This window comes from Helianthus annuus, chromosome 15, assembly GCF_002127325.2.
Source record: "Helianthus annuus cultivar XRQ/B chromosome 15, HanXRQr2.0-SUNRISE, whole genome shotgun sequence".
Taxonomy (NCBI): domain Eukaryota; kingdom Viridiplantae; phylum Streptophyta; class Magnoliopsida; order Asterales; family Asteraceae; genus Helianthus; species Helianthus annuus.
The window spans coordinates 40,510,699-40,525,624 of record NC_035447.2 but is presented as its reverse complement, the minus strand read 5'-3'; positions in this window follow the sequence as shown (position 1 = coordinate 40,525,624).

Here is a 14,926-nt window from a genome sequence, read left to right as displayed (position 1 = left end):
TTTCATCTTGTGCAACCAACCTTGGGGTATCAGGCTGAGGGGGAGCTTAGTATTGTAAGCATGCTTGTAATCATTAGCTTTGTAATTCAATCATTCGACTTAATGAGAAGCAATTGTTTATCATACTATTTTCCTCTTTGATTGCGTTTACAAAGTTTGTATCCATTTCCGCTGCACTTTATATCATTTCATATATTTTGAATGTTCAATTTATACAAACAAACACAATCATGAGAGCCTCGGATCCTAACAATTGGTATCAGAGCTTGGACAGTCAAATTCGATCTAACAATCAAATTGACATAACAGTTCAGCTCAAAATTCATTGATACTAAGGTTGATTGTATTCAGTTGAAAAACAGAGAAACGAGAAATCATGTTCAAAATGATGGATCTGATACTCTGTAAAACAACCAAGATGTCATATGACACACAAACTTCACATAACAAGTGATATCATGCATAAAACACCTATAGTACTCAGATCTGGAAATATGTCTGATAACTATGGTATAATCTTTCTTTTTACAAAATTGATTTCAATTGTTGTTATGAAGGTTGTGATGTTTTTATCATGACTGCTGCTAAGGTGTTTACCTCATGTCAACGAAAATCTATGTTCGGATGATAACAATAGTGTTTTTGTTTGCATAAAAAGAGGAAAACTAAAACTTTAGCTATTTAGATCTTATGTATTGAAAAACAGGTTGAAAATCCTCTAAAAAGGACCAAAAATCAACTATGTTGAGAGCAGTCAAAATATCCAGATCATGAGTAATGTGGAATTTGGCATAAGCAAGTGCAAAAATGTCCAAATCTCTCAAAACATTGCTGAAAATGATTTTGGATTGAGTATTCTTTCCTTGAAAACCTTCCAGTAAAAATTTCAATACTCTTCTATGGAAAGGGTAAGAAGGGAAAGAAGAAAAATTACAAAAACTCAAAAATGTGTTTATCTCAAAACCTTTGAATTCAAAAGAAAAGAGTATAAACTCAAAACACTTAAGAGTTTACAGGTTAATCCTACAAAAGGAAAACCAAAAATAGATCTGCATTTTTGGTCAAACATAATGTCATCAATCATCCATGCTCAATCACTGTTTCAGGGAAGTTCAGGTAACAAAAGTATCTCCAGATAATTTTCAAAAAAGGAGGAATAGGCCAAATTTCTCAGGAATTATTCACATGGTAATAAGGTTCACAAAGAACTTTCAAAACCTTTGTGAACGGGCTCCTCATGGTAACAATCAACTGACAAGGAAATGGTACCAAATAGTGGTTACAGGACTTTGGTTCAAACCACTGGCCATTGTCCTAAGATTGAGAATGAAATGATCCTAACCTTATTCGAAGTTACTTTAACTCTTGAGACACACCAAATCTAATTGATTTTATTATCAGAAAACTTTTACTCTTTTTCTTTGTAAAGTTTTCTTCAAATAAAACAGGATATATTTTTTTTTCTTAGAATGATATACTTTGCACTTTTACTTGTTTTTGATAGTAAAAGTTCAATCAACTGTTGGAATATAGAATCCTTTTATTTTTGCATAGGGTAATATATTCCTTGATAATGATTCAAAAGGAGATGGTGAAATAGTTAAGGTCATTTCAAACTCAAGTTTCCATCTCATATCAAAGTTGATTGTTAACAAATTTCAAACATCTGGTTGCCCATGTTTTACTCTAAGTTCTCAAAAGGAATATTAAAACACAAAATGGGTGATCAAAGCTAAATGAGATGATCATCTGGGATACTCAACCACTGTCAAAATCTATAGAAGTGTTCAAAACTTGAAATAGATATGTGGTAAAACCTGAATGCAAGGGCTAGTAAAATTTTTACATTAAAAATCCCTGTAAATCCTATTGATATGATTAATTTTGACAAATTAGCATCTAAAATGTGTTTGTCAAGAATTTGATTCTGCAGGTAACTCACAATCACCTTCAACGGATGTTGGATATGATACTAAGATCATTTCCATCATCAGAGCAGCAGATGTACAAAACAGCGGTTAAAGCTCATCCACTGATGTACAAACAATGTTTGATCAAAATTGCTTTCTAAAGCCCTACCACTACTTCACCAAACCACTGTTGATAAATATTCATCAAAAATGGATAAAAAAATTATCAGTGTGCCAAACCCCTCCTTTAAATCCATTCACCTCCATTTCAAGCCACTGCTGGATCATCAAAGTCACAAGTAGTGGTTAGCTCAGATGATTCACATCTGCAGCTCCACCTGTTAAAAACATCAATCCTCTTTAAAACTCATCCATTTCACCATTTTCTTGGCAACATCAATGAAAAGGATTCTTCCAAAAAGGCTTTCCTAAAACATGTGTCTTCTTGCTGACTCTCTACCACTCCATCAACAAGTCAAAATGCCATAAAGCATTGAAAGACAAAAGGTTAGGTAGTTGTCTTCTAAGAAGAGCTTTAGCGGTTCAGTGACAACAAGCTTTTAAATCTTGTGCCACAGCCAAAGGATGAGAATCTATTTGGCAAAAAGTGGGTCCTCAAAGAACATTGCATATGTTGAAGCATGTTTGTCAAGTTTTATCAAACTCAAAACAAGTACAAACATCAAGGTGTTATTGACTGTGCACATGCAGCATATATTTCCAACCATTGACTGAAGAATATTATAATGCTGATGTTGTTGCTGAAAAGTCCAACTGTTTGTAACTTTAAAATATGTTATTGAATTTTGGTATAGTTGCTCAAAAGATTGTTTTTATGCAGAGCAGTCAAGTAGTTGAAATATTTCATCAAAAGTTCAATATCTCATTGATTCACCATCATTCATTATCAGACATCACTTTGTGAGGGATTGCTATAAAAAGGTTTGATTTCATCTTTAACATGTCCATCCTAAAGATCAGTTGGTAGATGTAAAAACATATGAATTGGACTCATCTACTGTTAAAAACTTGATCTATATGATTGGAGTGCTAAACATGGACTAAAGCAAGCTTTCTTGTGTTCCATGTGTAAATAGCATAAAAAATGTTTTTAGAAAAATAAAAAATAACCTTAAAAATAGTTTAAAATTGAATTTTTTCAATAAATCCTCAAAGTCTGTTCAAAGCACTGATGGCATTAAAACTCTGTTAAATAGTAAAATCTATCCACTGCCAAAGTGTATCCTCTGCTTGTGCAAAACACTGATTTACAACAGAGGTTACACGTGGACAGATGTTATTCAACAGTTGTGTGCATTAGGTGCCATTATCACTTTTTCAAATAAATGGCCTTACACCTGAAACATTCACAAGGCTATCAAAAATTTCCAAAACAAAAGCAGAGGTGCCTGAGCAGATTTTAGCAGCTACCACTGCTCCTCAGGTATCTGCTGCTGAGCCCACTGCTCAAGGTGATCACAGCAGCAAAACAACTATTGTGAAACCCACACCTAAATCCACCAAAATAAAAGAAAATTCAAAAGCCCCTCAAACCTACAATAAAGGCAACTCTGGAAGATGAGATCCCAGAGCAACTGCCAGTGACAACACAAAAGTCACTATAAACCACTGCTGCTACTTCCTCACAGCAGATGGTAGAAAGGTCTCAACCCATGCCTCAAACTCCTCCTGCTTCTTCTCAAAAAGAACAGGTTGTAAGAACAGGGATACCAAATTATGATGCTCTGGAATCACTTGATTTCATCATCCACAGTCCACTGCCCGGGACAAATTCACTTTCAACTCCCATCATCATTTCACAAATACCACCATCAATAATGACCTTGTTGCATGCTTTGGGTATAACTCAGACATAAATCAGTTCCTCTCAACCACCTATCACCGAGAGTATACTCCAACAAGTGACTGAGTCTGATGCTTATACCTATGCTATCCCAGCAACAACTGAGGAGGTTACACCCCTTGAGTTACAAGTAACTCTTGGTGGTAATCCAAGTGAAGCAGCCACTACAAGTGCTGAACCCACTGGTTTGCATTTGGACAGTGGTTACATCAATAAGACTTTCTTGGAGGCAATTCCTTCTGTAGCACCTCTGACATCCACCAGTGGATCTGTTTTGACCACTGGCAACATCAAAAGGTTGTCAAGTGTTGAAGGAAGAAGACGCCAGTACCAAGAAAAAGGGGCATCAGTGGTAAATGTTTGGAGTACACTCCCTACCTCAACCACTGATAAAACCATTGCTAGTGGGAAATCAGATGATCCCATTAAATTGGGTGATGGTTAAGGTACCTAGAATTGACGGATAGAATTGAGAAACTGGATACCTCTGTTGCAGAAATCTAAAAAATGATGCATCAGTTGTTGAAAGTACAAATGGTGCAACCCACTGTTGTTCCAACTCAAGCATTTGCTCCACCACAAGCACCTGCTGCAAATGAGCTATGAAATTTATTTCAACCCCTGCACTTATCTTCGAAAGAGTTGATGATGCCAAAAAGGGGGAGAAAATGACTCTGAGGAAAATCTCTCAGTAACTTTTGCTGAAAAATCTGTCAAAGAAAAGGAAAAGGGGGGTGATGAAACCCTGAAATTTCAAGCAGATGATGAAGATACACAAATGAGGATCGTTCAAAGTCAAGTCAATTCAGCTGGTCTCAAAACCACAGCTGATATTAAAAAGGGTAAGGGATGAGAGCAGAACTTTGGTTGAGAAAAAGATAGTTCTGCAAAAGGAAAAAGAAGAGGTTGGTACTTCATTAAAGAAGAGTCCTGTTAGAAAAACAAGGCAATCAACCACCACAGCTTCTAAAACTAAGCCAGTTACTACTTCAACCACAAATTCTGTTCCCACAAAATCACTTACACCTCCACCATTAACAACATCTGTCACCCAAACAACTGCCACCAATACCACATCAACACACACCACAACCTCTGTCATCCCCACTAAATCAACCACTGCCATCCTTTATCAAAGAAGGAAACAAAGCAGATGGACGCAAAAATACCAAAAGAAGACCAAGCTTCAGAGAAATAAATCATAAAGATGGTTCTTCAGACACTTTGAGCAGAACAACAAGAAACAGCAAAATCTCAAGACACTGCTCAAAGTTGTCATTACCAGGCCACAATCTCCAAACTCATCTTTTCAAATAAACCTCTCCCAAGAAACCCATTGGATTCAAAAATACTAATGTGACAACTCGAATTCCCAAGATTCCTATTCTGCATTTATTGCACGTTCACTTACTGTTTAGTTGTTTATTTGCACAATTAGTTGCCATGGAATTATATACGTTTTGATGCAATGAATCGTATTGTGTGATTGTGCATGGTTGTTTGTTAATTGTGAAATTGGTAAATATATGAACTTGGTGGTGAAACTATGAAATTGTTATGAGATGGTGTACATGTGTAACATATGATACTTAGGGAGGTAGAGGGTAATTAGTGAAATCCTAGAGATACTTAACCCTAATCCCTTGTTCACTAATCATTTTCACAAAAATCCAAGCACGTACTTTTCTCTGGCAATCATCACCACCACCATCATTGGCACAAGACATTCATCACTTTTGATTTCCACACTTTCTCTAGAATCAACACAAGGTAATTGTTTATTGATTTCTTGATTATTATCAATTCTTGATCCTTGATTTTGTGTTCATGAAAACCCTAGTTCCTCATATTATATTCTGTGATTTTGATTTGATTCTGGATAATTGTGATTATGATGATGATTAGTTGCATATTTGATAGATTGTTCTTGTGATGATTACTGTTGTTAAACATCGATCAATTGATTATGATTCTGCCGTCTAGGTGAATGAAGTTAGGGTTTTTAGAATGATGAATGTAACTGTTGAATATAGAAAACGTAACTGCTATAATCACAATGAACACATGATTAATGTTTGTCAGAGTTTTGTAATGGTTAAGCTTGTCCGAGATTTTTAAGAAGGAATGATGTCCGACCTTTAAAAGGAGCATAAGGTCCGACCTTTAAACATAGGACATGTAGTCTGAGTTTCTTATTATTGTGAATGTCCGAGTTTTGATATGATTCAGCAGGTCCGACTTTTGTATGTATGGGGATAGTCCGACTTTTGTATGTATGGGGATAGTCCGACTTTTGGTATGTAAGGGGATAGGTCCGACCTATTTGATATGCTGTTAATGTCCGACTTTTACCATAGGGGTATTGGTCTGAGTTTATTTGAATGGAGGGAGTTGTCCAACCTTTTTTGAAAGGAAAGGATCATGACCGACTTTCATGGGGGTCCGAGTTTTAACCCCTAACCCCAAAGTCCGACCCTTGTGACCCCCACCCCCCTTATGGTCCGAGTTTCATGGTCTAAATTCCTTATCCGACTTTTAACCCCCATATGCTATTCGACTTTTAAACAGGGGAAACCCCCCCCCCCCCCACACACTTGTCTGAGTTTTAAGAAGGGCAAGGCCCTGTCTGATTTTGTGTGTGTTTAATATGAGGCCTTTAGATGTGTGTTATATAATGTTGAATCTGTCAATATGTGTATGTCGCTTGGTAAGCCACCAACTCCGTTAAACTTGTGAAGTTATTAACACTGCTAAATGTATAAAGTATGTTAACAGTGGCAACTAGATTAATATCCACGTAAGATTAAACCGTGAAATCAGAGACGCGACGCATGAATTATGTGAATATGATTGACTGCTTACGTGATGTATGATTCTATGTATATGATTGTATGATATTGAATGCAACTGTATGATCCTGCATGCGTGAACATTCTATGTAATATCATCATATACACAATAAACACACAAAACACAGTTGCTTGAATATCAAGGATTTGTAAACCCTAATTGAATGAATCATGTGCAATGTATCCTAGGTCGTGTGTAACGGACTTAGACATTTAATTAACCCTAGAAGCAATAGCATACCGAGCAAACCAAGGTGAGTTCACACTCTTACTAAGGCATGGGATTCCCAGGGCACGGGAATTGGGATTGAAGGAATGAGATGGAATAGAATCGTACTTACACTGTTACTAGACTACCATACCATCGTCCTCAGTTGTGCAGGACACATACGTAAAACCTACGTATACTTATGCTACTCACTGTCCTCAGGTTGCGAAGGACACTCACGTAAAACCTACGTGAACTTATACTCACTACTGCCTCGGTTGTGTCAGGCACTTACGTAAAACCTACGTAAACCCCCGCGTACCCCTATCCTCGGTTGTGAACGATACTTACGTAAAACCTACGTAAACTTGTACGTATTACTGTTCTCGGGATATGTAGAACACTTATGGTTACGAATAGTCTAGTGGTTATACAACATGGGAAGCCCCCACCAATAGAACGTACTATCGGCCCAGTAGAGCCACATGTTACAAACGAATATACTTTTACGCATTTACTTTCTGTGAACTCGCTCAACTAGTTGTTGATCCTCTGTTACATGCCTTACAGGTCGTTAGATACATGGAGCTTGCACAGGGAGGAGCTGGTCGTTGTGGGATTGGATCGTGATTGTTTATTAGACACTTTATGACATTACATACTTATTTATGTTGGGTTTTATTTATACGCTTCCGCTAAACAGTGATAACTTACTTATGTTTTGGAACACCTTTCATATGGATTTGGTTTGGTTTAATGGCGAATACTTTTACTATATATATTGTTCTATATGATTGGTGGCTTAATCCTGGTCAGTCACGCTCCCAAGCGGTGATACTCCGCAGGTGGATTTTGGGGGTGTGACAAATTGGTATCAGAGCCATTGGTTATAGAGAACTTGGTTTTAATATGGGAAAACGTTTTTATTAAAACCAGACTATAACCAGTACAGTGCTCAACGATCCACAACGACGCCTCGCTCCACGTGCAAGACTCAACATCCTAGGTAATAAGGTTTATGTTTATTGCCTACTTGCTAGAATTACATAGAACTTTGCTCATGGTATGCTTAGATTACATTGCTCACTACTTGTTATTGCTTGAAAACACTTGTGTGCTTACACTCTTCTGTCATCGCACTATTTGCGAACCTTTCTCACTTGTGTTGCCTTTGATGTGAAGATCAATGGCCGGACGTATCAACATGACACAAGCCCAGTTGACGGCTCTTATCAATGAACAAGTTGTTGCGGCACTTGCAGCTGCAAACGCAGGAGGTATACCCTGCAGTCGTAACTCATCCTAGGATCTTTAGATCCTACGTTCCTAATCAACTCTTATGTTTAACCTCATTCTATTCTTACACATTAGGTCAACACGTTCAGCAACCTGTGTGTACCTTTAAGAACTTCATGGACTGTCGTCCTAGCACGTTCAGTGGCACGGAGGGAGCGGTTGGACTCCTCCACTGGTTCGAAAAGCTCGAGTCTGTGTTCGAGATGTGTGAATGCCCTGAGGCTCGCAGGGTGAAATACGCCACTGGTACATTGGAAGGAATCGTGTTAACTTGGTGGAACGCGCAAGTGCAGATCTTAGGGTTGGCAGCTGCTAACGCCACCCCTTGGAATGATTTCAAGGAACTGATCAAAAGGGAATACTGCACTCGGGAAGACATTCATAAGTTGGAAGACGAGCTGTATCATTTGAAAATGATTGGGTCAGAGATCGAAGCTTATACTAAACGGTCGAATGAGCTGGCCGTGCTATGCCCAACTATGGTGGACCCTCCAGTTAAGCGTATTGAGTTGTATCTCAAGGGTTTGGCACCAAAAATTCAGAGCCACGTGACGTCGGCTAATCTTGACAACATCCAGGCTATTCAACGCCTCGCTCATCGCATCACAGATCAGGCAGTGGATCAGAATAGGCTGCCTAAACGTATCAGCGCTACTGCTACCGCTACTACTTCTGCTACACTTGCTACTCCCAGTGACAACAAGAGAAAATGGGATGGGGATTCCAGCAAGGGATCAGCTTCAGTTCAGTCACAGGTTCAGCAGCGAAAGACTGACAGTTATCAGAGTCCCAGTCAGCACTCTTCAGGTAGCCACAGGCAGGGCGGATATCGAGGGAACCTCCCAAAGTGTAACAACTGCAGCAGACACCACAGTGGCCAGTGTAACAAGGGTCGCTGTCAAAGATGCCTCAAGATGGGTTATGAGGCCAAAGATTGTAGAAGCCCTCGGCCTGCGAACCAGAATCAGCAGCAGCCACAAGCACAGCAGAATCAGCAACAGGGCAACAAGGGGTGTTTTCATTGCGGCGCAGAAGGGCACTTCAAAAGGCACTGCCCTCAGCTAAACAGGAACCAAAACAACAACAATAACAACAATCAGGGCAATGGCAACAACAACAATGGTGGGAACAACAACGGCAATGAAGCAAGGGGTCGTGCATTTGTGTTGGGGCAGGGTGATGCCAGAAATGATCCCAACGTAGTTATGGGTAAGTTTCTTCTCGACGATATTTATGTTACTGTTTTGTTTGATTCGGGTGCGGATACGAGTTATATGTCTTTGAAAATGAGTAAATTGTTAAAACGTACACCAACACCCCTAAACACCAAGCATGTCGTAGAGTTAGCTAATGGTAAGAGTGTAGAAGCCGCGCATGTAGTCAAGGGTTGTAACATCGTTCTAGCGGGTCAAACCTTCTCGATTGATCTTATTCCAATAGTTCTGGGTAGTTTTGACACCGTCATCGGCATGGATTGGTTATCCAAGCAGCAGGCGGAGATCCTATGCAAGGAGAAGATCATTCGTATTCCTCGTACGGGAAAGGAACCTCTCGAAGTTCAAGGCGACAAGAGTGGTGCTGTGGTTGGCATCATCTCTTTCTTGAAGGCTCAGAAATGTTTACGAAAGGGTCACACTGCCATTTTGGCACTAGTTACTGATGCATCGACGAAAGAGAAAAGGATAGAGGATATTCCAGTTGTACGCGAATTTCCTCAAGTGTTTCCTGAAGATTTACCTGGTTTACCGCCTCATCGACAGGTCGAGTTTCAAGTCGAGCTAGCTCCAGGAGCAGCACCTATAGCTCGAGCACCGTACCGTTTAGCTCCAACTGAACTGGAAGAACAGTCTAAGCAACTACAAGAGCTCTTGGATAAGGGCTTCATATGTCCAAGCTCTTCGCCTTGGGGAGCTCCAGTATTATTCGTGAAAAAGAAGGATGGCACTTTCAGAATGTGCATAGACTACCGTGAACTGAACAAGGTCACAGTGAAGAACCGCTATCCTCTTCCTCGTATTGACGACTTATTCGACCAGTTGCAAGGGTCTAGCTACTACTCCAAGATTGATCTAAGGTCTGGTTATCATCAGCTGAGAGTCCGGGATGAGGACGTCTCCAAGACAGCATTTAGAATTCGCTACGGTCACTACGAGTTTCTAGTCATGCCTTTTGGGCTTACGAACGCGCCTACAGTTTTCATGGATCTTATGAACAGGGTGTGCAAACCCTATCTAGACAAGTTCGTCCTTGTCTTCATCGACGACATTCTGATCTACTCCAAGAGTCAGGAGGAACACGAGCAGCACTTACGTCTTATCTTGGAACTTCTTCGAAAGGAACAACTGTACGCCAAGTTTTCGAAATGCGACTTCTGGCTTCGTGAAGTCCACTTCTTAGGCCATGTGGTGAACAGGGATGGGATTCATGTCGATCCATCCAAGGTAGATTCGATCAGGAACTGGCCTGCACCGCGTACACCAACAGAAATATGCCAATTCTTGGGTTTGGCGGGGTATTACAGACGATTCATCAAAGACTTCTCCAAGATCGCACAGCAGCTTACTATGTTGACACAGAAAGGTGTTACCTATCGTTGGGGTAATACACAAGAAACGGCTTTTCAGTATCTGAAGGATAGAATATGCAGCGCACCTATTCTCTCATTGCCAGAGGGCACAGATGATTTTGTGGTCTATTGTGACGCATCAATACAGGGACTTGGGTGTGTATTGATGCAGCGTGATAAAGTTATTGCCTACGCTTCCAGTCAACTCAAGGTTCATGAACGGAACTACACGACGCACGATTTAGAGCTGGGAGCTGTTGTTTTTGCGCTCAAGATATGGCGACACTACCTGTACGGTACCAAGTGCACTATTTACACCGATCACAGGAGTCTCGAGCATATCTTCAAGCAGAAGGAATTGAACATGCGTCAACGACGCTGGGTCGAGTTACTTAATGATTACGAATGCGCCATCAAGTACCATCCAGGCAAAGCCAATGCTGTGGCTGACGCTCTCAGTCGGAAAGACACTCTACCTAGGCGCGTACGAGCTTTGCAGCTCACTATTCAGTCCAGTCTTCCTGCACAGATACGAACTGCTCAGATCGAGGCATTGAAACCTGACAACGTCAAAGCTGAAGCCTTACGCGGCTCAAGGCAACGAATGGAACAAAAGGAAGACGGTGCCTACTATGTAACGGGGCGTATTTGGGTCCCACTTTATGGCGGTTTACGAGAGCTTGTGATGGATGAAGCACACAAGTCTCGCTACTCAATAAATCTAGGGTCGGATAAGATGTACCACGATCTCAAAACAACATATTGGTGGCCTAGCATGAAGGCCCACATAGCAACTTATGTCGGCAAATGTTTGACGTATGCAAAAGTCAAAGTGGAGTATCAGAAACCAGCGGGCCTACTTCAGCAGCCCAAGATACCGCAATGGAAATGGGAAGAAATTTCCATGGATTTTGTTACAGGCCTACCCAGATCCCAGCGTGGGAATGATACCATATGGGTGATCGTGGATCGACTCACCAAGTCTGCACACTTCCTGGCTATAAAGGAAACGGATAAGTTCTCCACTCTCGCAGACGTTTATCTTAAAGAAGTTGTTTCGAGGCACGGGGTGCCCACCTCCATCATTTCGGATCGGGATGCACGATTCACGTCAGAGCTATGGCAAGCGATGCACAAATCTTTTGGCTCACGATTAGACATGAGCACAGCATATCATCCTCAGATGGATGGGTAGTCTGAGCGAACGATCCAGACTCTTGAAGACATGCTTCGGGCATGTGTTATTGATTTCGGCAACGGCTGGGAAAAACATCTCCCTTTGGTGGAGTTTTCGTATAATAACAGTTATCACACCAGCATACAAGCCGCTCCATTCGAGGCATTGTACGGGCGTAAATGCCGGTCACCTCTCTGTTGGGCAGAGGTGGGGGATAGTCAGATCACGGGTCCGGAGATTGTAGTGGACGCCACAGAAAAGATTGCACAAATACGACAACGCATGGCGGCAGCACGCGACCGTCAGAAAGCATACGCGGATAAGGGTAGGAAACCGTTGGAATTTCAGGTCGGGGACCGGGTTTTACTAAAAGTCTCACCCTGGAAGGGTGTGGTTCGTTTTGGCAAACGGGGCAAACTAAATCCGCGGTATGTCGGACCGTTCGAGATCATTGAGAAAATAGGCAAAGTGGCCTACAAGCTAAACCTACCAGCTGAACTCGGTGCAGTTCACAATGTATTTCACGTGTCGAATCTGAAGAAGTGCCTGTCAGATGAGACCCTCATAGTTCCTTTTAAGGAACTCACTATCGACGAGCGGTTGCAGTTCGTCGAGGAGCCAGTTGAAATCACGGACCGGGATGTTAAGGTCCTCAAAAACAAGAGAATCCCTCTTGTCCGAGTTCGTTGGAACTCCAAACGTGGCCCAGAGTACACCTGGGAACACGAAGACCAGATGACAGAAAAGTACCCCCAGTTATTCGAAACCAATGCAACTACTACTGAGGCTGAAGCTCCTACTGCGGAATTTCGGGACGAAATTCCAAATCAACGGGGGGATGATGTGACACCCCAGGAAAACCAGTAAACGATAAAACTTACCTAGCTTCCTCAGTAACCGCATGCTAAATTTCGGGACGAAATTTCTTTTAAGTTGGGGATAATGTGACAACTCGAATTCCCAAGATTCCTATTCCGCATTTATTGCACGTTCACTTACTGTTTAGTTGTTTATTTGCACAATTAGTTGCCATGGAATTATATACGTTTTGATGCAATGAATCATATTGTGTGATTGTGCATGGTTGTTTGTTAATTGTGAAATTGGTAAATATATGAACTTGGTGGTGAAACTATGAAATTGTTATGAGATGGTGTACATGTGTAACATATGATACTTAGGGAGGTAGAGGGTAATTAGTGAAATCCTAGAGATACTTAACCCTAATCCCTTGTTCACTAATCATTTTCACAAAAATCCAAGCACGTACTTTTCTCTGGCAATCATCACCACCACCATCATTGGCACAAGACATTCATCACTTTTGATTTCCACACTTTCTCTAGAATCAACACAAGGTAATTGTTTATTGATTTCTTGATTATTATCAATTCTTGATCCTTGATTTTGTGTTCATGAAAACCCTAGTTCCTCATATTATATTCTGTGATTTTGATTTGATTCTGGATAATTGTGATTATGATGATGATTAGTTGCATATTTGATAGATTGTTCTTGTGATGATTACTGTTGTTAAACATCGATCAATTGATTATGATTCTGCCGTCTAGGTGAATGAAGTTAGGGTTTTTAGAATGATGAATGTAACTGTTGAATATAGAAAACGTAACTGCTATAATCACAATGAACACATGATTAATGTTTGTCAGAGTTTTGTAATGGTTAAGCTTGTCCGAGATTTTTAAGAAGGAATGATGTCCGACCTTTAAAAGGAGCATAGGGTCCGACCTTTAAACATAGGACATGTAGTCTGAGTTTCTTATTATTGTGAATTTCCGAGTTTTGATATGATTCAGCAGGTCCGACTTTTGTATGTATGGGGATAGTCCGACTTTTGTATGTATGGGGATAGTCCGACTTTTGGTATGTAAGGGGATAGGTCCGACCTATTTGATATGCTGTTAATGTCCGACTTTTACCATAGGGGTGTTGGTCCGAGTTTATTTGAATGGAGGGAGTTGTCCAACCTTTTTTGAAAGGAAAGGATCATGACCGACTTTCATGGGGGTCCGAGTTTTAACCCCTAACCCCAAAGTCCGACCCTTGTGACCCCCACCCCCCTTATGGTCCGAGTTTCATGGTCTAAATTCCTTATCCGACTTTTAACCCCCATATGCTATTCGACTTTTAAACAGGGAAACCCCCCCCCCCCCACACGCTTGTCTGAGTTTTAAGAAGGGCAAGGCCCTGTCTGATTTTGTGTGTGTTTAATATGAGGCCTTTAGATGTGTGTTATATAATGTTGAATCTGTCAATATGTGTTTGTCGCTTGGTAAGCCACCAACTCCGTTAAACTTGTGAAGTTATTAACACTGCTAAATGTATAAAGTATGTTAACAGTGGCAACTAGATTAATATCCACGTAAGATTAAACCGTGAAATCAGAGACGCGACGCATGAATTATGTGAATATGATTGACTGCTTACGTGATGTATGATTCTATGTATATGATTGTATGATATTGAATGCAACTGTATGATCCTGCATGCGTGAACATTCTATGTAATATCATCATATACACAATAAACACACAAAACACAGTTGCTTGAATATCAAGGATTTGTAAACCCTAATTGAATGAATCATGTGCAATGTATCCTAGGTCGTGTGTAACGGACTTAGACATTTAATTAACCCTAGAAGCAATAGCATACCGAGCAAACCAAGGTGAGTTCACACTCTTACTAAGGCATGGGATTCCCAGGGCACGGGAATTGGGATTGAAGGAATGAGATGGAATAGAATCGTACTTACACTGTTACTAGACTACCATACCATCGTCCTCAGTTGTGCAGGACACATACGTAAAACCTACGTATACTTATGCTACTCACTGTCCTCAGGTTGCGAAGGACACTCACGTAAAACCTACGTGAACTTATACTCACTACTGCCTCGGTTGTGTCAGGCACTTACGTAAAACCTACGTAAACCCCCGCGTACCCCTATCCTCGGTTGTGAACGATACTTACGTAAAACCTATGTAAACTTGTACGTATTACTGTTCTCGGGATATGTAGAACACTTATGGTTA